Source organism: Balaenoptera physalus (assembly GCF_965194825.1).
Source record: "Balaenoptera physalus genome assembly, chromosome: 4".
NCBI lineage: Eukaryota > Metazoa > Chordata > Mammalia > Artiodactyla > Balaenopteridae > Balaenoptera > Balaenoptera physalus.
In genome coordinates this window covers 52,019,756-52,042,622 of record NC_138891.1, presented here as the reverse complement: position 1 = coordinate 52,042,622, position 22,867 = coordinate 52,019,756, and the positions used below count along the sequence as shown (strand labels likewise).

At 39.2% G+C, this 22,867-nt stretch overlaps 1 protein-coding gene and 1 long non-coding RNA gene across 5 annotated transcripts in view; both read right to left on the bottom strand.

Annotated features, from left to right (window-relative positions):
• Nucleotides 1-22,369, bottom strand: part of LOC309659396 — a 35,053-nt gene extending 12,684 nt beyond the window's left edge. The window contains exon 1 of the long non-coding RNA XR_014262779.1: nt 48-22,369. This is a non-coding gene — a long non-coding RNA (uncharacterized lncRNA). The remainder of the gene's footprint in view (nt 1-47) is intronic.
• The window catches only part of FNDC3B (fibronectin type III domain containing 3B), a 350,839-nt gene that overhangs the window by 181,022 nt on the left and 146,950 nt on the right, over nt 1-22,867 (bottom strand). The window lies entirely within an intron of this gene.

Here is a 22,867-nt window from a genome sequence, read left to right as displayed (position 1 = left end):
CAGGGGACAGGCCTCGACACCTGGTTGTCCAGTGGTTAAGAATCCACCTTCCAATGCAGGGGACACGGCCTCGACCCCTGGTTAGGGAACTAAGATCCCACATGCCGTGGGGCAACTAAGTCCTCACGCACAACTACTGAGCCCGCACGCCGCAACTAGAGAGACGCTCACGCGCCACAAATAGAGAAAAGCCTGCACGCCGCAACGAAAGATCCCACGCATGGCAACTAAGACCCAATGCGGCCAAAAACAAACAAACGAAAAAAGTTTGATACCTCTGGAAAGACTGAGCGTAAACAGTGCTAGGAAGGTTTGGTCATCCCATGGACTTGGCGATACATCTGATTTGCATTAAAATGCAATGTCTTACAAATATGTGTGTTTTCTAAAACTCATTGTCAATGTAACGAAAAATACTGCTTTATCCCATGTTTTAAGGAGTTCTACATTCCCCTTAGTCTCATTAGTTCTTGTAATGGAATAACCAATAAACAATGAACACTTTCCGCTTAAAAGAATAAATTATACTCTGTCTCCTCCGTCTTGCTTCCCACCTTCCCTGCACCCCAGCCCCACACCTCCGGAAGAAAGCTACATGGGGAGGGGCTTAAGACAAATTCACCTATTATTATCCATGTTTTGAAAAAGCCACTTCTGACAGTGGACAGTATGTCAAGCTAAACTATGACTGCATAGTAATTAAAGTTCTAACTACTGTTGTTCTCCAGCAGTTCGGAGAAACGCCAGATTCCTTTAATTTGTGCTTCATCACTCCCTCTGTTTTCTTCATCCCAGAGGGTCACCTCACAATATTCTTATCAAAGTCAGCCAAAGGAAAGGAAGAAATAAAGGTTAAGATCTTAAATGCCAGTGTACGGTCCTAACCTGGGCTTTACAGGATGAGATTTACCAGGAAGTTAAAAAAGCAAATCTTCTCTCTAAAGACCCTGGAAAAAGAATCAGTGTTATTGATAATGTTCTATTTAGTTATCTTTTAATGCCCTAATTTTACTAAATCCACTACTCACAAAATGATTGAATGCATCTGCAAGAGTCTAGCCTATCAAAACTTATCAAACAGAAACCTAACAATCTGAAGTGTATGTATACAAAAGTAGAAAGTGGCCAAACGTGATCCACAGGGTGCTTTAGTCACCTTTTTCCCCCTGTAGATTCTATTTTTGATATTCATTGTTTCTTAATGATTTACTCTTAATGACTGGGAAACAAGTGCTAAAATGTTATAAGTTACTTCTACTTTTACATTTAAGTGGATATTAAACAAAAGTAACACCAAACAAGTTTTCCAATTTCTCCAGGTTTTCACACAAATTAATATCTTAGCCAAAATTTACAGACTAATCCTAAACCAGGCAGAAAAGACTGCTGAAAACTACCGGATGGCAGTTGCCAGAATATTAAGGTGGTGATCGTAGGTGTCATTCAGAAAGGTGGGGCTGGGAATTCTCTGGATGTGAAGTCACCACTCTCTAATGAGCTCTTTAGTAGGGAGTTTGTGAGCCCCTCAAAAACAGGTCCCAAACAGGCAAAATAGTCCCAAGACATACAAAATAAACAAAACTAGCAAAGGCAACGAAGGCCAAAACAAAGAGTCCTATAAGTAATCAGGAGAAGTGGAAAGCTAAGCTACTCTTTTCTGTCATAATTTCTCTCTCAAAAGAAGAAAAACTTGAACACGTTCTCATTTTAGAGCAAACTCAATTCTAAAACTTCTGGATAGGTTTATAAACTACATAAAACATCACAGTGCAGTATGATCTACTTTTTTTTTAAATAACTGATTTTTCTGGAATATACTCTCTAGAATATATTTCTAAACGAACTTTCTTTTTGATGGACTCATAGAAATGAACGACAAAACCTGCCTTATGTTATTCATGCACTATTTTGACTCCTATTCAGGAGCCATATGACCTCCTCTTCACTTGGTGCACCATTTCAGATGACCAGTAACTACTAAACATAGCATTCATGAGCTGCAATAAATATAACTCCTAAAAAAAATCATCTTAAACTGGCCAATTTCAATCAGCCCTACAGTCCCTTGAGAAAAACTATGCTGTCAATCGTCATATTACCTTACAGTAGTAAAAATTAGCCTAAAAACATTCTTTCCAAGCCTTATCCTTATTCTTTTTCTTTCCCTCATCGCATTATAAGAAATAAATGGTTGAATAATTTATATATCTACTTTTCATTTTTCATATACAGTATACAAGAATATTATAAATACCCTGATTTTATATTAAGATACTTGGTAACCATTCATTACCTTCAAATTTAAAATAAAAATGCCAATTAAGGGCTGAACAAAATTTATTACCCACCTACCTATTAAACCACAGTATAATTCAATCAATGTATAGTAACTACCAAGGAACAAATTAAATATGGAACTTTTCTCTGTGATAAAAACAGTTATCAGAGAAGGGCAAATTCCTTTACCTATAGAACATATTATCTTTCTGAAGTGATCTTACTTCCTAGAATTTGGATTTTGAGTAACTTTAAACACTTCTCCAAAACACACTGCAAGAAATAAAGAAAAGATAAATTGAAACTCTGCAAGGAGAATGCAGATTTATTTACCGGCTAACCAGAGAGGAGTAGCTGTGGCATAGATACTGGGCCTTACTCTTCCGGATTCAATTCCCAGCTCTACCAGTTACTAGTTGTGTGATCCTAGGCATATTACTAAACCTCTCTCTATGCCTCAGTTTCCTCATCTGCAAAACAAAGAAGGTAATAGTACCAATTTCACAAGATTACCAGAGGAAGAAGTGAGTTAGTAGATGTAAAATGCTTCTTGGAAGAATGCCTGACACGTGCTTAGCTCCCTGATGGGTCAGCTGGGATTATTACTATTATACCACAGCCACAGCTGCCATTTCCTCTCCATCCCAACGGTCCCTATTACTCCTGTTATACTACAGTTTTAACCAAATAAGGTAACAGACTCAGATTTTTCTATGAGTATAGGTAATCACAAATAAAATTATCCAGACAACAAAAATGATTACTACCAATATCCAGACAACAAAAATGATTACTACCAATATCCAGACAATAAAAATGATTAATACCTATCCATTAACAAAAATGGTTAATACCATAGCTTGGGATGGGGTGATGATCCTGGTTTTAAACCTTCTATCAGGTTAAGCCAAAAAATCATTCACTCCAACTAGGCAAATCAATATTGGTTTCTCATTGGCTGAGGGAAAGCAACATAGATTTATTGCTGCATGGGATCTACATTTCCACTCATAAAAGCACTGTCCTTCCCATCAGATACAAGAAACCCTCTTCATTTCCCCCACAATACCAAGCAAAGTTGGCCCAGTGTTTAACAGGCACTTGACGAATAACTTAGGCCAAAATGGATGTTTCCTGTATGTGCCATGTACTCGTTTAGTTGCATTGCCAGACAATGTCGTTGGTTCTCTCCCACCACCACTCATCCAAGGTTTCTAAACCTTAAAACATAGAACAGGTAATTTGCAAAGAATAGCTAACCTTGTCCTATGAGCTGTGTCCTCAATTCATGCAGCTAATACTAGATCTTGCCCAAAAAGCAGACTTCAGTGCAGAAAATGACTCAATAAAGGGACTAAAATGACAACAAAAATTCCATTTTATTTTATAGAATAAGTTTGGAACTCTAAAAAAAGTTTATAAAGTAATTAAAACTCCTATATATCAATTAACCTTTTCTTAAGGAATTATTCAGGTACAATGAAACTCTATTACCCATTTAGTAACATATTATGAATGCATTATATGCTTTGGGAGGTGTGTATGTGTAGAAGTGAACAGAAATGAGCCATGAGTTGGAAACTCAGTACTGCAAGTTTTATTTTGCTCAGGGGAGATCAGGAATATTCTCACAATTCTTTTTGTTTACCAAGGCAGCCTGGTTTATTTACAAAAACTTGGCCACAAGTGGCCAGAATCAAGGCATTTCAATAGGGCTGTCTTTTGCTTTCTTCCTTTTTTCTCTACCGCCTTTCTCCTTCTCCTTAAGAAGCATCTCTGGTGCATGCTTGGTTTCTAAGGGTCTGATGAGACTATGGGTGCTACAGTGAATGCTGGAGTCTGAAAGAAATATTTTTCTCTCCGTCTCTCTGAGTCAGAAAATTCGGGACACAAGAGGACCCATTCAAGGCATGATGGAGTGCCCCACAGAGGCAGCAATATGTTCACAGTTGGCAAACAGAGATCTGTTTGGACAGTGAGCACAGCCATCCACTCAGCAAACATCAGCTTCCCTATTAGTTCACAGCAGAAACAACCAGACGCTGGCGGCCCTTCTTTCAGACTCCAACACCACTTTGGGACAAGCCTTCTAAACAAAATGCCTTTGTCCAACAGTCACAATTCAGTGCGTCCCAACGGCTTTCCTAGAAGCTATGCCTGTCTATTCACAATTGCATTTGGGCCCAAAAATCATTTGTAAAGGTCTAGAGGAAAAAAGTGATGGGAAAAAAACCAATTTCTATTTATAATAATAGACAAGGAGTGACTGAATGGCTTTATACAATCAGCAAGAACAGCGGCAGGAAAGGTATGAAGTGTATGATGAATCTAAAGGGCTGTCAATCCCCTTAAGGTGCTTTTGGGATCACGGATGTTGTTAGCACTGCAATCTGGAAGACCCCCAAATATAACCTTTCACAGGAAGTCAGAGAAAAGGTAGAGCAAATCAAATAGCAACTTCCCGTGGAATGTATGTGAATATGATACCCCTCCCCATGAGGTTTCAAAATAATACACAGTTTAAAACTTGTCATTTCAGAAAGACAGCAAGACTGGTTAGGACATCTGGTTCTACCCAAACTTTCACCAAATCCTCTCTGTCATGGGTAAAACAAATGAACAAACAAACAAACAAACAACCCCACAAAGACAGAAGACAAACGTAGGGCCTATCTTGCTTTCTCCCACTGTGGGCATAAACTTGCTGTTTGACCAGTTGTTCCTACAGACCTGCTAACAGAATTCTGCCATCTTTCTTAGTATAAGTATGAAATCAAATAAAAATATGAGTATGACATAAAAACATGTCACGGGGAAGGTTGGGGGAAGAGGGGGCAGTGTCCTCCAGGATATGACATTTCCCACAGCTTATAACACTAACATATTCTTATTACTAAGTATTCATTTGTTACCTTATCTCCCCACCAACATCACTTCTATATAAGTTGGAAATGGAAGGTAAATCTCAGAACCCAGAGAACTCCCCATGTAACATACTTCTGAGAGCAAACAGTCTTAGGAAAACTACTGCCGGCCCATAGCCGGGTTCTGAACAGCCTAGGAGCTAAAAATGGTTTTCACATTTTTAAAGGTTGTGAAAGAAATAAAGAATATGCATCAAATACCATATGTCTGCAAAGCAAAATATTTACTATCTTGTCCTTTACAGAAAAAGTTTGCCAACCCTGCACTAAAGCAGTAAAAAGCCTCAAGTAACTCCTGATTCTATTTAAGCCAAATCATGAATGTGGAGCCAACTCATGAACGTGCTTTCAAATAATCTCTTCCAGGGGTCATGGACCAGACTCAGGGGAAGATGAAAATGCCAGAGCTGAGGATAGAAGGGTGCCACCAGGACTCTGCTCATTCAACAGCAAAGGGTTAATAAGGCAATCTTAAGATGTCACAATAAGACAAACTCTTTATCTGGGAAAGGTATCTGGGAAGGTACCTAATAAATTGTTCAATTTGGGAGAATTCCTTAATAGCCACTTGCCCTCACAGAGGGTGGGAGAGAACTTTATTTGTATTGCACAGGGCTCTCCTGTCTTCTTGTAGAATATGCCAAAGGAAATACTGACCAAATAAAAGACAAAGCAAGGTGGAAGACATTATAAAACTCTTTCTTTTTCCTACAAGCACAAAGACAACCTCAGATAGCTATCTTTTTAAATGAATAAAGAAAAGGGGCTTTTTATGAAGGGAAGGTGTAGCTGAAATTTCTAACCTATAAGCTGAAAAGTCATTAAAGAGAAGGAGGGAAAAAAGAGGTAATCAGAAATTCTGGATGCTGTAACTTCAAATTCCTACCTCAAGCTGGCTGATTTAACTTAGTCTGAGAACCTGACAAATGTGATTTGCCAGCTCAATTGCAATTCAGTTGCCTTTTAAGGAGGGGTAAGATCAATCCTCAAATTTTCATCCACTCAAGGGTTTATTTGTGAAGACTGCCAATTTTCTAGAAATTGATCATGCATACATATTATTCTAAGTATAATATGTATCCAAGTTATTGCATCATGAAAGAACTCATGAAGTAGGGTTGCCAGGTAAAAGACACACTCAGGTCACACTCAGTTAAATTTGAATTTCAGATACACAATAATTTGTTCCAAATACTGCAAGGAACATGTTCACACTAAAAAATTATTTGTTGTACATCTGAAGTCCAACTTTGGGCGCTATGAAGACGTGAAGGTTAAACAGCTGCCATTTTGTAATACTCCATAGGCTGGGGGGTGAGAAACTGATATGAATGACTTTGTCTCTCAATATGTCAGCAATCTGTACAAAGAATGCTACAGAAAAGAGTTTAAAGACCCAGCAGGAGATTCCCATTGCCTCACTCAGACAACCACAGGGAAATAAAATGCCCATGACAGGGAAATCCTCTAGAGGTACAGACTTACCTTATAGTATTGCCACTACTTCTCATGAGGTCACTTCTCACCAGAAAACCAGTGGTAGGAGAGCTCTGCTGGGGAGCCAACTAAAAGGCCCACCTCTAGCCCTCCAACCCCTCTCTCTCTCTCTCTCTCTCTCTCTCTCTCTCTCTCTCTCTCTCTCTCTCTCTCACACACACACACACACACACACACACACACACACACGCACGCAGCCTACATCCCAAATATGTCCAAGTAGTAGTGTTACAGTATTTTTTAAAGTAAGAAAGGAAAGAGAAGAAACCTCACAGACAGTAAAGCCTCTGGAGAGCGGCCAGAATCCGAGTGGAAAAACTCCACCCTGTGCTTTCCCCGCTGGGGTTGTGGCTTTCTCGAGAAGGGCACTCGGCCAGAACCCGGCCCTGTGATAGGTTTCCAATGGAAGCGCTAACAGAACTTCACTGTAGGAGCCCTCAGAGAGGCTGGCTGGAACAGGGAGCTCTGAAAACATGGCTGGCCCGAACATCCACACAGGGATAAGATCATAAGCATAAAAATTATGAATCGTTGTTCAAATAAATTCACTAAGAAGTTGGTTTTAGCTAGCAAATGCTATTCAACTTCTTTCTGCCCACATATGCATATGGCAGCAATTATATTGGCAACAATTGCCACAAAGACAGCCCTTTTTCACTAAAAATTAAATAAAGGCCAAGGTACTTAGATGCACTTTTGAGAAAAAGAAAATTCACTTCTTCAAATGTTTCTCTCTCCTCTCTCCAACCTACAAGATCATTTTACTCAGTTTCATGCTCCATACTAAGCCAGTGAATTGTGGGCACATACACCACTGCATTCATTTGTTTAAACGTAACCCAAAGGACAAAAATAATTATATATGTAACTTTTTCCTTGATGTGATTAGGACAATAGTGTTATCATAAATAAATATTCCTAACAGCTACCACTCCTTCACTAGGCATGTGAAAGACATGAAAATAGTTCTTCATTTACTTCTTTCTCTTCCTGTTCTCTCCCCACAAGGTAGGCATCCCAGGGTTAGAGGGTCAGTTGGACATGGGGAGTGATAGTTGGAGTGGGGTGAAGAGGATGTCCAAGGTGTGGAGCCAGCCCAGCATGGAGAGGTCACTTAAAAGGGTGGCCTAGCATGGGGATCTGGAGACAGGTCAGGTGCAAGAAGATATCACTCATGGTGGCAACCTGGCATTGGGCAAGAAGGGTGTCCATGCAGTGAGGCCGTCTGACACGCGGTATCAGCCAAAGGGGTAAAGCAGGGGAAACACTGTGAGGCTGGTTATACATCCAGGGAGTCAGACTTCTCACTATAATAGACGGGAGATGCACAAACATGGTGAGGAAAATGAGAACCCTTGTGTTGGACTGGAATTACAAGTATCCGTGTAAACTCACAGATTTCAATATATACAGCAAGATGTAGAAATACATATAAAATGTGTACTTATGTGTGTTTTTATGCATATGTATATCTATATGAGTGTGTTAAGTATGTACATATATACAATTCAAGTATTCTCCAGCTCTGTCCACTGAAAGTCTTGGAGAGGTACAACCCCGATAGTAATGGACCCACATACTACCCAGATCTTGGATTCTAAATATCATTCTCTACTAAAAGAAACCAGGGTTTCCTAAGGAAATGGTTAATTGAGGACTAAGGCAGGAAAACTTCAAGAAGAGCCTGGAACATCTTTTTGTACCAGAAAAGAAGTACTCAAAGAATGATGGGTATGTATTAAAAGGATATATAAGATGGCTGGAAGAGATTTTATTTGAGCACCAAAATAATATTAGTAATGGATTATAACCCACTAAATTGAAACAAAACCAAAGCATGCGTTTGTATTAGTATAAATAAATAAATGAATAAATTGACATTTTGATATTGATTTATTTCCATCACTTTAAAATATCTCCCTACAAAATTTATTTATTAGTTACATAGGGAAAATGAGAAAGTCTACAATGGAGAAGACTGGCAGATACCACCTTAATCAAGTGATCAAAATGATCATCATCAGTATGGGACAAATCAAAATCATGACCTCCTGACAGGACATAATAAAAACACAACCATCAAAATTCCTAATTTTGATGCTTCTGTTGTTGTTATGCAGGAGAATGTCCTTGTTTGTAAGGAAAATACAACTAAGGTATTCAGGAGTGATGGACATCAGGAGACCAATTTACTCTCCAGTGATTTTTTTTTTTTAGTATTCAAGCTATATTTGTACTATTTAAATACAAAGTTTTTGTACCATTCAAATTATTTCCCAAAAATAAATTGGTTTTAGCCAACTAGTGCCATAAGATATTTTGTGGCACTGTATCTGCAACAATTCTGTAAGTTTGATGCTGTTTCAAAATTTTAAGCAATTATTTTTTTTAAAAGAGTAAAATGATAGTTTAAAGCATATGTTTAACCCAAACATAAAGAATGTCCACTTACTTACTGCCTCCGAGAGCTCTTGCTGCTATCAAGCGTGTGGCCCATTCCGATTTTCAGATTCTCAGGCTGTCCTCAAACTCTAGACCTCCTTCTGTTCAAAATGGAACCTCTCACTATGCACACCCAGAGCTCAGATCACAGAGCTAGGCATGACTTGAGACAACCAAATCCCACCCCCACCCCTCCATTTTACAGATGAGAAAACTGAAGCCCCAGAGAGAACAAGAGTTGGTGCCAACACCTAGAATGCCCAACTCCAAACTCAAGGAAAAAGAATAAATGGAAATAAGCTATAAAAAGTGTAACATAAAATAAAAATGTTTAAATCTGAAAACTCTTCCCGGCAATTAAAAGCTTTTCTGGGGGAGGCCTTGTCAAATGTCAACTACCTAAATTTTTAAGATTTGAAGAAACTCTCATAGTCCCCCCAAAATATCCTCTATAATAATTAACATTGTACATTTACGAAGGTTCACAATAAGTGCCAGAAATCATCCTAAGCATTTCACATAATCTCATTTAATCCTCACAACTCTTTGAGATAGAAACTGTTATCTTCCCTCTTTTACTGTTGAGGAAATCTAGGATCACAGTCATTATCTAACTCATTTAAGGTCAGAAAGTTTGAGGCAGAAGACTCAGAAATGAACCCAGACAGTCTGACATCCAAGCCTGGGCTCTTAACTGCTTGTACCCAACTCCTGTATGCCCTGAACTGCTCCCCCCAGCTCTGCAGGCCGGCTTGTGATTTAACTGGTACTATTCTAAGAAAACTGGTGTCAAATGGGCAAGAACCCCTTCTATTTTCTCCATAGAGACAACAGTCAAGAAAGGGTTTATCAAAACCTGATTTGCTGAAAACCAAGCACCTCAAAATGTAGGTGGATATTAGAAGAAAATAATATGGAAGAAACCTAAGTTATCCAAAATGATAAACAGTTTACAGCACAACTTCTCAGATTCTTCACTACTATGTTGACTTACACGTGGAGCTCTAAGAATCTGCAATGATGCCAAACTTATCTAAGATGGAAACCTTTTACCATGAAGCAAAGCTAGCAAAAGCCAGGTTTCTGCCCTGAATGAAATTCTTAACCTAGTAACAAGTCTTAGTTCATTAAAAAAAAAAATGCTACATAGTGTAGCTTTTTTTTAAAATAAAATGTTGAATCATTTCATAGCAAAGAGCAGTTTATATCAAGTGAAAAATTTTAAACATATTTTTCTCTCACAATCTCAATTCAAACATTCATCTATGTATTATAAATGCACTTCCAAGAATCTAAGAAAACTAAAATGGAAGGCAAAGTTAAGGAGGGGGAGAAATACATACCATTCAATACACAAATTTTTCTAATTAATTATTACAAAAATAGCTTTTTATCTTGGATCACAACTATTTTTGTCAATAACTAAAGATCATAATTTAATTTAAAATAACTTGGACTTTCTTTTATGTCAGTTTTTACAGACCCAGTTTTGTTTCCTTTCCTGATGAAAAATTAGTTATAACCTGGGAAACAAATTCTCTAAGATCCTTCATAGCTCTGATTAACCACCTCCCAGCAGGGCTGAGGAGGCCCAAGAAGCCATTGCTTCACCAAGGCAACTTGATAACATAACAGGTTTCTTAGCAACATGGTAGTCACAGTAACCATTCACCATGGTATTAGAATTAGGCTAACCACCCGGGTTGAGGCCAAAGAAATAATTTAAACGCATTAAATCTTTAGGCCCAAGATAACAAGAAAAACACAAAATTTTTTAAAGCTATTTGTGATTCACCTATGAAATTAAGTTCTTATGTGACTCTTCAGTGCTGGACTAGATGAGTAGATACTTACAAACATAATTACAAATTCTAAATCAATCCTTAATGCTCTTAGTACTTCTTTTTCATTTTTTGAAAGAAATTTGGAGCTAGGTATATGACCTATGCCGCAATTAGATTCTTTTCAATAGAAAAGTACCATGTATAATTTTAACCATGATAAGAAGATCATTATATAGAAGCAGTAAGTTATAATTCAAATATGGAAAACAAAACTTTGAAGTGTGTATGAAAGCATTCTTAAAGTCCATTTAACAAACAAATGACAAAGAAATGACAATAATTTTCAATTTATTAACATGTCTATTAAACAAAAGAATGCTAATTTGCTTTTAAAGTCAAATTTTCATATAACTATTTGCTCACATATTATAGAAGGTTAATAAATGTTCTATATACGAAGAGAAACAAATTCAGAATTTACATAAATTCCACTTTCCAAATCTACAGCACGCAGACACTGTGATGGGGACAATATACTTAAATTTGCAACCAAGAGCAACATGAGCTATAAAATTAAAATTACTTACAGTAAAATTACAGTAAATGTTAATTAAAATTAATTACAATTAAAATTAAAATTAATTACAGTAAAATTAATTACAGTATTTGCAATGCTAGTCATCTCCCTTGTACTGAAGATTACTTAGCACTCATACAAACAGAATGTTTTCCACAAATGCTATACCTTCATCTTAGGAGTGTCTCAGTCTCCCTCCCTGTTTTTTTTGGCCACGCCACGTGGCTTGGGGATCTTAGTTCCCCAACTAGGGATCGAACCCAGATCCCTGGCAATGAAAGCGCTGAGTCTAACCACTGGACCGCGAAGGAATTCTCTCACCCTTCCCATTGAAAGAATATTCCAAAAGAAACACAGGTTTGATGATCAAATGTGACTATTATCTTACAAGAGTGACATATCATCTCATTCCTAATTGTACAGTACCATTCCTGTCCGTGTCTTATTTCGCATGACAGGTAAGGTCATACAAGACAAGAATCACGTATTTACATTTCTGTAGCTCTCAGGGTATCTACCGGAGTGCGTGGCAAACAGCAGGACCTCACTAATGGCTGCTGGTTGAACAAATGCGTGAATCAGTACTACGCTACGATGGGATAACTTGTTAACATGGTTTTGAAATTTTGCTTGCTCACCCATAATTAACCTTTTTTTTTTTTTTTTGAGCACTTCCACTATTATAAAGATGATACAATTTTTGAAAACTTTTACTGGTCTTCCTTCTGTGGTGATACCTTGAGTTGTTAGTTTCCTCACAAGGTCCCATTTCTAGACATCAAAAACACCTCCCTTTCCTCACAGAGTGCCAGCACGAGAAGAAAGAAAGATGTCACGCCAAGCAAACCCAGCCAAACCCAGGCTTCCCTAATTCTAGACAAAGTGCCACCAGCCAGCAACCAAAATGCGATGGAGCACGTGGAGCAGAAAACAAGAGAAAGCCCAAGATTTCAAATCAACAATGAATTACGGGGTACGAGACAAAATAAAAAGCGATGCAAAATAGTTAGTTGATGAAAAATTTAGTAATATGACCTCATTCGCTGCATTGGGATAGTATTTTGCAATACCTTTTCATATACTTGAGATTACCAACCCAAATATGGAAAAAAATGATAGTGCAAGTCGAAAAGAAGTGAGACAGCAAAAATAGAAAGAGGACAGAGAAAAGAGAGACTGGGGCCTAGCATTTAACACAGTTAACACAAGACTACAGATTTAGAGAGAGGGGCAGAAGGACAGAAATGAGGAATTAATAGACAATCACAAGCAGACATTTAAGACATTCAGTTATTTGCAAATTAACTGCATTTTTCTTGATACTGAAATTCCAAATAATGAATTCTTTCAGATAATTATCTGAGTTTATATTTTAAAGACATTGTTCTTTCCAGTCTGAAATGAATCGCATTTGATACAGCCAACCCGGATGAATAATAATTTATAGTTCCAGACCGCTGTAATTAAGTCCTTGTTACAAAAGTAAGTGCACCAGAGGCTACAGGCTCCTTATGGGAAAAATCTCCAAAATTAAAATGAGATCAAAAATCTTCATGCCCTGTAACTGGAAGTCGAGATAGTCAAAATAAAATAGGAAATAAGTTATCTATAGAATCAATCCTCCCTGAATAAATACATGTAAGTATACCAAGCAACAGAAAGCAAATTACTGAATTGGTATTAGTGCTTATAAAAGTCTTCTGTGATGTAAAATAGTTGGCTGGTGGGAAGCAGCAGCACAGCACAGGGAGATCAGCTCGGTGCTTTTCGATGACCTAGAGGGGTGGGGTAGGGAGGGTGGGAGGGAGGCTCAAGAGGGAGGGGATATGGGGACATGTGTATGCATATGGCTGATTCGCTTTGTTCTACAACAGAAACTAACACAGTCTTGTGAAGCAATTATACTCCAATAAAGAGCAAATAAATAAATAAAATAAAGCAGATGGAAAAAAAAAAAAGTCTGTGAATTTGGTTAATATGAGCTGGTTTTCCAGAGTCTGATCACCAACCCTAACTCCATTTTCCCATGTAAACTTAAAACTGTGTTTCCTATCCTGTGAAACTAAGAATCAGCTTGCTACGTTTAGGAGAAACAGGTCTGACAGTTTATGTCACATATGCCACCTCCAAACCCATTCCAAGGCTGGGGTAAACATCACCGAGCACTGCACCTTTCCCACTGGGCCCAGAGGCCATTCCTGGATCCTGCACACAGCACTCCAGCGAGCCACAATCAACTGGTTGGCAGGAGAGCTGAAACCTCATTTTCCTTGCTGCAAAACAGACAGTACTTGAAAGTTAAACAAGAATTTGAAACCTAGACTTACCACTTGAATACCCTGCTTAAGCACTGAGAAACTCAGGCCTTCCAGCCTCTAGAATGGGGATGATGATGAGGACAAAAATGACAATAATAACATCATTTCTTGTGGCATTAACAGTGATGATTATTTGAGATTAAAAGTATAACTTGCCACGCACAAAGCAAATATAATGTTAATTTCTTCTAAGACACTTCCACAGCCCACAGACTACGTCAACGTATTTATATCAACAATGGTATATATACAAAATACTGACATAAAAGTGATTTTGTGAGAACAAGGATTAAATTAAAAACAATAAACACACACAAAGACTCAGTGATATGAGGCTGACAGGACCTGGGCTCCAGTCAGCTCTGTGCTGTGTGATCTTGGGCAAATTATGTGGCTTCTCTGAGCCTTAGTCTCTTCATCTGGAAAATAAGGGAGGGTTGGTCACGTTCTGTGGTCTCATTTAATTCTTTTTTTTATTATTATTGAAGTATAGTTGATTTATAATATTTATTAGTTTCTGGTGTACAGCAAACTGACTCAGTTATACATATATATATACTTTTTCATATTCTTTTCCATCATTGTTTATTACAAGATATTGAATATAGTTCCCTGCACTGTACAGCAGGGCCTTGTTGTTTATCTGTTTTATATATAGCAATTTGTATCTGCTAATCCCAAACTCCTAATTTATCCCTCCCCCACTCTCTTTCCCCTTTGGTAACCATAAATTTGTTTTCTATGTCTGTGAGTCTGTTTCTCTTTTGTAAATAAGTTCATTTGTATCATATTTTAGATTCCACACAAAAGTGATATAAGATATTTGTATTTGTCTTTGTCTAACTTCACTTAGTATGGCAATCTCTAGGTCCACCCATGTTGCTGCAAATGGCAGTATTTCCTTCTTTTTAATGGCGAGAGTATTCCATTGTGTGTGCATGTGTGTGTATGTATATATACATATATATACATATATATACACATATACACACATACACACACGCCACATCTTTAGCCATTCAGATGCTAATTTTAGAAATACTTTGTCACAACGCTCAAATCCCAAATTTGGAGTATTTTTACAAAAATATTATCATGGAGGTGAGGAGAAAAGCATATGTAATCCTAAATCTTATTTAGACAACAAAAAAAAACAGATGACAGTATATGAACTCAATTATTTACTGTTTCCAGGTTCCATAAATTAAAAAGCTATAGTATACAAAGCATCACAGAAAAAGTTCCACTGCTGGAAAAGGAGAGAGATGAAAGTAACTCTAAGAATGCTTAATTCATGGAAATTCTTTAAGCTTCGCAACTTTTAAAAGCCTAACTTCAGCTTTCAACACCCTCTTCCACTTCTGGCCTATCTCCAGAGACTTGTAACATCTACAATCACTTTTTGTCAATTATATTCACTCTCCTCTTTATTGCCGGTCTTTTAAAATCTTAGACACTAAGTAAAATAGAAGATATGGTCTCCAAAAGCAGTGATAGCTCCCAAGAGCTAGCAATTCAGTGAGAATTTGATATACACTTACTGCATTGAATTTTTTAAAGAGAGGTAACAAACAAACAAACAAACAAACAAACAAAACCTATATTAAATTAGTGCAGTATAGGGCTTCCCTGGTGGCACAGTGATTAAGAATCCGCCTGCCAATGCAGGGGACACGGGTTTCAGCCCTGGTCCGGGAAGATCGCACGTGCCGCGGAGCAACTAAGCCCGTGTGCCACAACTACCGAGCCTGTGCTCTAGAGCCCGCGTGCCACAACTACTGAAACCCACGCACCTAGAGCCCATGTTCCGCAACAAGAGAAGCCACCGCAATGAGAAGCCCACACACCACAATGAAGAGTAGCCCCCGCTTGCCCCAACTAGAGGAAGCCCGCGCGCAGCAACAAAGACCCCAATGCAGCCAAAAATAAATAAATAAAATAAATTTATAAAAAATAATTAGAAAACACAGTGACTACATTAGACAAATTATTTTTTTGTAGGGAACTAAATTAACAATACAAAGTTCACAGAATCCACTGGCCTGTTTTCTGGCAACAGCAGTTAAACTTTCCTGCAACTCTGATAAACATATTCTAAATAAAATGATACAGAGTAACATGACATATTGAAAACAGAAAGAAATTAAGTTTTGTTCATAAGTTTTTAAATCAAAACATTCTCTTTCAAATCTCAGTAAGAAATAAGATTGCTTCGAAAGAACTAATTCAATCTTTAAACACTTGAAAATAGAGTAAACGCATTCTGTAGAAGAACTGAATGTCTCAACCTTTCCCAAAATAAGAATGAAAGGAAGGAAAATAGAAATGCTTGGGTTTATAGCACAAAGAATTCTTCAGACAGGATTGCACAGGACTAGGTGTCTTCCATGTCTATCTGGATTGCTTGATTCTAATCAATTTCTAGGCTATCAGGACAATCGGTGGGTATAATGGAAGAAAGATAATGAACCAGAAAGAGGCCAGGACATTTTTTAAGTCCACCTGGTAGGAAGAAATGGGAAATACTTTCTCCAACCTTTTATAAGTGAAAAGGTTATGTGTCATGTGAAAGACGTTATGAACTTGACAAGAACCTACTAGAGAGGAACCAAACAGTGGGTTCTTCTGAGCTGTTATGGTCTTTGGTGCTAGATCAAAGTCCGTGACAGTAGTCATTCATAAAAACACACAACTTCAAAGTGGCAAATAGTAATAGCTTTTATCTACTCTCCTGAAAAAAATTTTATAGATAATTTTTCAGTGCTTGGACACTGGCTTCCAAACAGTCACAACATTCTTAATGTTTGAGTTCTTAGTCTACTTTTTCCCTTGCTTCTGAATCTTTAAAAGCTCATTTGCGGGGATTGTCAAAAGGGATATAAGAAAAGACCTTTGCGCTAATTAGCATTTCTTGGTGAAACAGTTTTAAAACAGTATTTCCTACAGAAAAGGAAAGCCCCAGAAGATAATTCCTCACAACCCTTATCTGAAAGACTGGTATTGTAACTCTGGAATAACTGGAATGTTGGTGCTTCCACATTTAAACCCAACCTCCTTCACATTCACCTCCTGCCTGGCCACACTCATCTGTGAGGTATACAAACAATTAGGCTTTCCAGTGCACAGGCTGACAAGCCATCTGTCAGTAAGATGTGAAACTTTATAGAAAGTCTGGTTTACTTTTTTCTTGCCTTTTCTTCATACTGTCCTAGGCTTTAAGCAGAACCAATGACTAGAACAACATATCATATATTTTGAAAGTTTTGCCAGAAAGCATACTCCTTCCATTACTCTTACCCAGTATTTTCTTCATAGCCATCACCACCTCTGGTGATGTTATATGTGTATTTAATCTTTTGTTGTCCATTTACTCCCAACTCTGGTTGTTCCACTCTTCTGTCCTCTCAACATGCAGAAAGAACCAGGCACGGTCAGTGCTCATTAATACAAGCTGAATACAAAGAACAGTGCAAGAGGCAGCAGAGCAGAAATTAAAAGTCAGGGTTTGAGGTTAATAAAGACCTGGGTTCGGGCTTCCCTGGTGGCGCAGTGGTTGAGAATCTGCCTGCCAGTGCAGGGGACACGGGTTCGAGCCCTGGTCTGGGAAGATCCCACATGCCGCGGAGCAACTAAGCCTGTGAGCCACAATTACTGAGCCTGCGCATCTGGAGCCTGTGCTCCGCAACAAGAGAGGCCGCGACAGTGAGAGGCCCGCGCACCGCGATGAAGAGTGGCCCCTGCTCGCCGCAACTAGAGAAAGCCCTCTCACAGAAACGAAGACCCAACACAGTAAAAAATAAATAAATAAATAAATTTATTTTAAAAATTAAAAAAAATAAAATAAAGACCTGGGTTCAAATCTCCACTCCATCTCTTAACAGCTACTTGACTTTGGATAAATTAAATTTTCTATCCCTCTATTTCTATTTTAAATAATAGCACCTATCTCTTAAAGTAATTACGGAGATCAGAAGCAGGTTATACACCTAGCCATGTGCCTAGCATACAGTAAGAATGAATAAAAGTGTAATAATTTTACAATGTACTTGGATTCAGTAAAACTTAAAAGGGTTATCTAGTCAAAAAGACTAACAGACCAGGCACATAAACTGCTATCTAAGAGTAGCAAAACTTGGATAAGTGAAAGCACAAAATGCCACTACAGCCTGAAAGAAATGTAATGTCATTCAAAGACAAAACATAGATTGCATTTTCTTATAATGCAAACAGTAAGACCAAAAAGCAACTTAATTATATTTGAACAACCAGAAGGTTAAAATGACACACATTCTGACAAAGTTCCCTCTCTAATAACCATACTGGACATATAATTAATTGAAACAAATGCTTTAATGACACAGAGCAAAAGAGAAATAAAAATCAGAGTCTTTTAATGCATCTGTAAAGTGGAGGAGAAATTCTAGGCTTTAGTACATGGTAATTGTAAACCTCTAATAATGAAATTGAGAGTAAGAGTACAATTTTCATTACCTTTTTTATTGGAAATTATAAATTTAAATTTTGTGTAACAAATCTTGTTTTTAAATCATCAAACTTAAAAGCCATCAGACAGAAATTCTGACTCACTCATCAGAAAGTCTCACTTCTTAAAAAGCACAAAGAAGTACAAGGATGACCTGCATCTGTCCACACAAATTCCAAAAAGCAATCACCCAGGGGCTTCTTATTTCTTACATTTAGAACCTTCATGTCACAGAAAGTGAAAGCAATCTAGAATACTCATCTTTTAGCTTGCTATATCTTGCTTTGACTTGCCAAACAGACAACACAATCAGCTTTCTGTAATTTCTCTGCCACTAGCGTGGCAAAGGGGTGGAGCTTTGGAGCAGAAAGCTTTGTGTAACACTCAGAGTTCCTTTTTAACCCTTTTTTAAACAAACAAACAAACAAAATACTTCATCTTTATTTCTCATTCGCATACCCAAAGTTAATTACATCCTGTCACCAAATTAAACAGATTCTACTATAAGAACCCTTAAAATTTACTCCAAATTATCACTACATTTTTACTTCCATTGGCATTAAAAACATGCACAATACTCTCAAAGTACAGTAGAGAAACTGCCTCAAGACGCCATGTTAGAGCCCCTGGCCCTTAACAGGTTCTTACAATTTGCATTAGGCGGCAGCTGATGAGCACTGCTGATCATGCCAAACACAAATCACACCGTGACCACACATCCCGCAAGGGCCTCTGGCAAAAGTGCACCCAGTACTGCCTCCAGGGCCGTACCAGGGCTGACGCTCTGCAAACGGGGTGGGGCAAGAAGCAAGGTGCTGATCACTGGCTCCCACACAACAGGAAGAGCCCAGGAAGCTCTGAGCCTAAGGAAGTCCTCTTGGTGTCTGGCACACCGCAGCCACTCTGTTGCCCAGACCTCCGGCCAGGCAGCTCTGACTCAGCACTTGGCCCCATACCTCCAGCTGTTGCTGCTGTGAGAAGACCACGGACAGCCACCAGCCTGACTCATGCTTCTTCCTGACTCTATCCTTCCTGTGACCACATCAGCTCCTTGAATTGTTCTCCTCCCCTGAGCCCAGCCTTCACTTGCTACTTCCGGTCCTGCTGGCAAAGGATTTCTCTCCCAACTTACCATGCTGATTCTGGTGGGACAAAGGGAACTCACAGCCACAAGTGCAAAAACAACTCAATGCTGAAGCCACTACTGTTAAGAAGGGCACACACACACTTAAAACTACTGCTGGTGTGGAATTCCAAGACCCTTAGAAACTCAACAGGCCACTCTGCCTCACCCTCAGGCCAAAGTAAGGAAAAAGAAATAATGTAAACTTTCATTTGTCAAGCAGTCTGGGGAAACACTACTAGACGACCCGAGGAAATCCACTCAATGCGTGAGAACAGCAGTCTGTGCTCCCCACTCTTAGCCTAAGGAGTGAGAGGGGTAGCTTGTGGCCATCTTTAAAGATGACACACCAACACTCTACTTGACCGAGGAAAGTAAATTCTAAAGGCATTTTTTAAACACCAAGTGAATCTACCTGCATAAAATGCCTGTATCATTTCAAATCTTATTTCTAGGGGTCATTCTGGTAGAGATTCAAAATCAATTAGAGATTATTAATAAAACCAGCTTCTCTCAAGTTCGAGAGGAAAGGTCACCTTTATACATAATGGCTTGCCTCACTGTATTTTTCCTCCGACCTAAGCCACAGCCTCCAAATGATATCAGTTTTTCCTGCCTCTGAAGAGACTGAAACAGCATCTAAAAGATCCCCGCCAACTCTAAAATATTATGAATCTGTAAGTGGTACCAGTCTTAAAACTGGTTCCAGAAATTCAGGCACATTTTATCATCACTCTATAGGTTCCCATTCACATCTTCTCTCCCGAAGCTGTTGCCTGCTCTACCTGTGTGCCCACTTCTCCTAATGGCACAACTAGATTCCCACACCCGGCTATAAACCTGGCTGTGAAAGCAAGTCCCTTGTGTCCCATCAGCCACTGAGATCTGTCTGTTCTGCCCCCATTCCGACAACAACTAGCACAGGGCTTTGTATACAGTAAGCATACAAATATCTGTTACATGAATGAACAAACCAGATGATTACAACTTATTCTCAGAAGTTTTATTCACACACACATATTCACACATACAGCATGGCCCCTGCCTTCAGAGAACCAGGGCTATATCTAACGACCACAGCACATACTGAAAGCTGAATCATTCAGGCTCTCAATTTGCAGTGAGCCCAAAGATCACTCTGGAGGCTTGTTAAAATACAGATTCCAGAGCCTTACGTCCAGAGATTCCTGCTCAGTAGATGTGTCAAGAGGTCCAGAATTCTGCATTTCTACCTAACACTCAGGAGAGCCACACTCCACACTGGAGAAATGCCATCCAGCTGGATGGACAGCAGAGGCACAGCTGGAGACTAGGGACAGCATGCCTGTCCATACCCACTTCTATGCGCTTCAGAGGAAGACACGCATGCTTTGCCTGTGGCTCCACTAAGTACAAGGAATAGTGCAATCAAAACATGCTAATGCGGGACTTCCCTGGTGGCACAGTGGTTAAGAATCCGCCTGCACATGCAGGGGACACGGGTTCGATCCCTGGTCCGGGAAGATCCCACATGCCGCGGAGCAACTAAGCCCGTGCGCCACAACTACTGAGCCTGCGCTCTAGAGCCCACAAGCCACAACTACCGAAGCCCGTGTGCCTAGAGCCCGTGCTCTGCAACGAGAAGCCACAGCAGTGAGAAGCCCGCAAAGCCCGTGCACCGCAATGAAGAGTAGCTCCCACTCGCCGGAACTAGAGAAAAAGCCCACACGCAGCAACAAAGACCCAACGCAGCCAAAAATTAATTAATTAATTAATTAATTTTTTTAAAAAAACATGCTAATGTGAAGAGAGGAGGAAGAAGAGAAATGTTTCCATGAGTCACTGTCAGAATGGGGCTAGTCAGGGCCACCACAAACTATGGTTGATGACTGTGGAATGTAAAACCCAAAAGAGGTCATCCAGTAACGCCTCTCATCAGACAGGTGAGGAAACCTAAGGCCCAAGAGATAAAAATCACCTGTCTAAACTCTTACAGCTGGGGAGTGTGTCCATGTATGTTGTTGCCAGGGAGGATGTGACACAAAAACCCAGATGTCCCAGTTCATACCATCTCCCCTGTATCTATGGAATGAACGTTTTAACATAGATGTTTTAATTGCCTCAAAGTACTTTCTGCAACTTACATCCTATATTTCTCTTGATCACAGTTGTTATTTTTATGAGACTCCACGGTCCACTGGCCATGCAGTAAACCTTTTCAAACCCATACCTTCCAAAGACAAACCAATTTCCTGGTCAGATGCTAATGTTTATGGTATTCATGTTTAATCACAAGGCAGAAATATGAAGATCAGAAATACTAGAGCTTACCCATTGGGTATGTGAGGGAGCTGAACTGAACGGGGCAATGTGGAAATAAAAGACTCTGAGGCTCTCAGAAGGTGGCACAGGTTTTTCACCCCCAAACTACCTTAAGCTTCTTCCAACTGTCCTTATCTGTGGACTTCTATTATAACTCACATTTTTATCACTCTTACCATCACTCTCTCCAGTTATCTTTTGTTCTAAGACATAATAAAATAACAAGAACGTGGGATTACAGGAACATCCTGGCTCACTAAGTCTCCACACATCGAGCTTTTGGTGCTTTCTCCCCTCCCTTTTCCCCTGTTCTTCCGGCAATTGTAGCCTTGATTCCCTGCAAATCTTTACACAGGCCCCTTAATTCTTACCGGTCTGCAACTTACCATCTGTCAAGAAAAAGCATCTGCGTATTGATTTGCAAAGTCTTATGAAAAGTTCACAGGCAGTTATAAGTAGAACTTGTGATCTTCTCTTCCACCTTGCTTTAGAAAAGCTTTCAGGTGACAAAGCAGGTAGCTTCCTACAAACGTCTCTCCTGGACCTTGAATTCACACAGCAGTATATCGTGCCTCCTGGGTTTTCTGGGTTTTCAGTCTGTCTGACTTCCATGGAAGTCAGCATCCTGAGCATGCCAATCCACTGCTGCCCTCACGCTACCGGCTGTAACCATCTGCACCTGGCAATCCAGAATGGCTAGAGGCCGAGAAGTTCAGCTTCAGGCTCAAACAGATACGAGTTCAAGTTCAGCTCCTTGGTGACTAGCTGTGTAGTCCTAAGCAAGTTACCTAGCTCTTCTGACCCTTGATTCGCCCCTGGGTAAAAAACAGGGGTGATAAAAATTATACCTTCATCCGGGCTATTGGGAGAATTGTATCAATTAAGTGTAGCAGATAATAAATGTTCAAGACATGAGCCTTTCACCCTTATTTCCAAGACAGTAGAGATGTTTGGGAACCACTTCTCTTAGTAACACTGCTGTCAGCTCTGACTGAGCCACCACATTAACACTCCCCTGCTACCCAAAAGCAAAGTTTCTCAACTGGCAACTTCAAACTTCAAAAGGCTGCAACTTCTAGTGTAAGTAGCTCTAGGGTAAAGGGCAGTAGAAATGCCCAAGGAGGCTGTTAAAATGCAGATT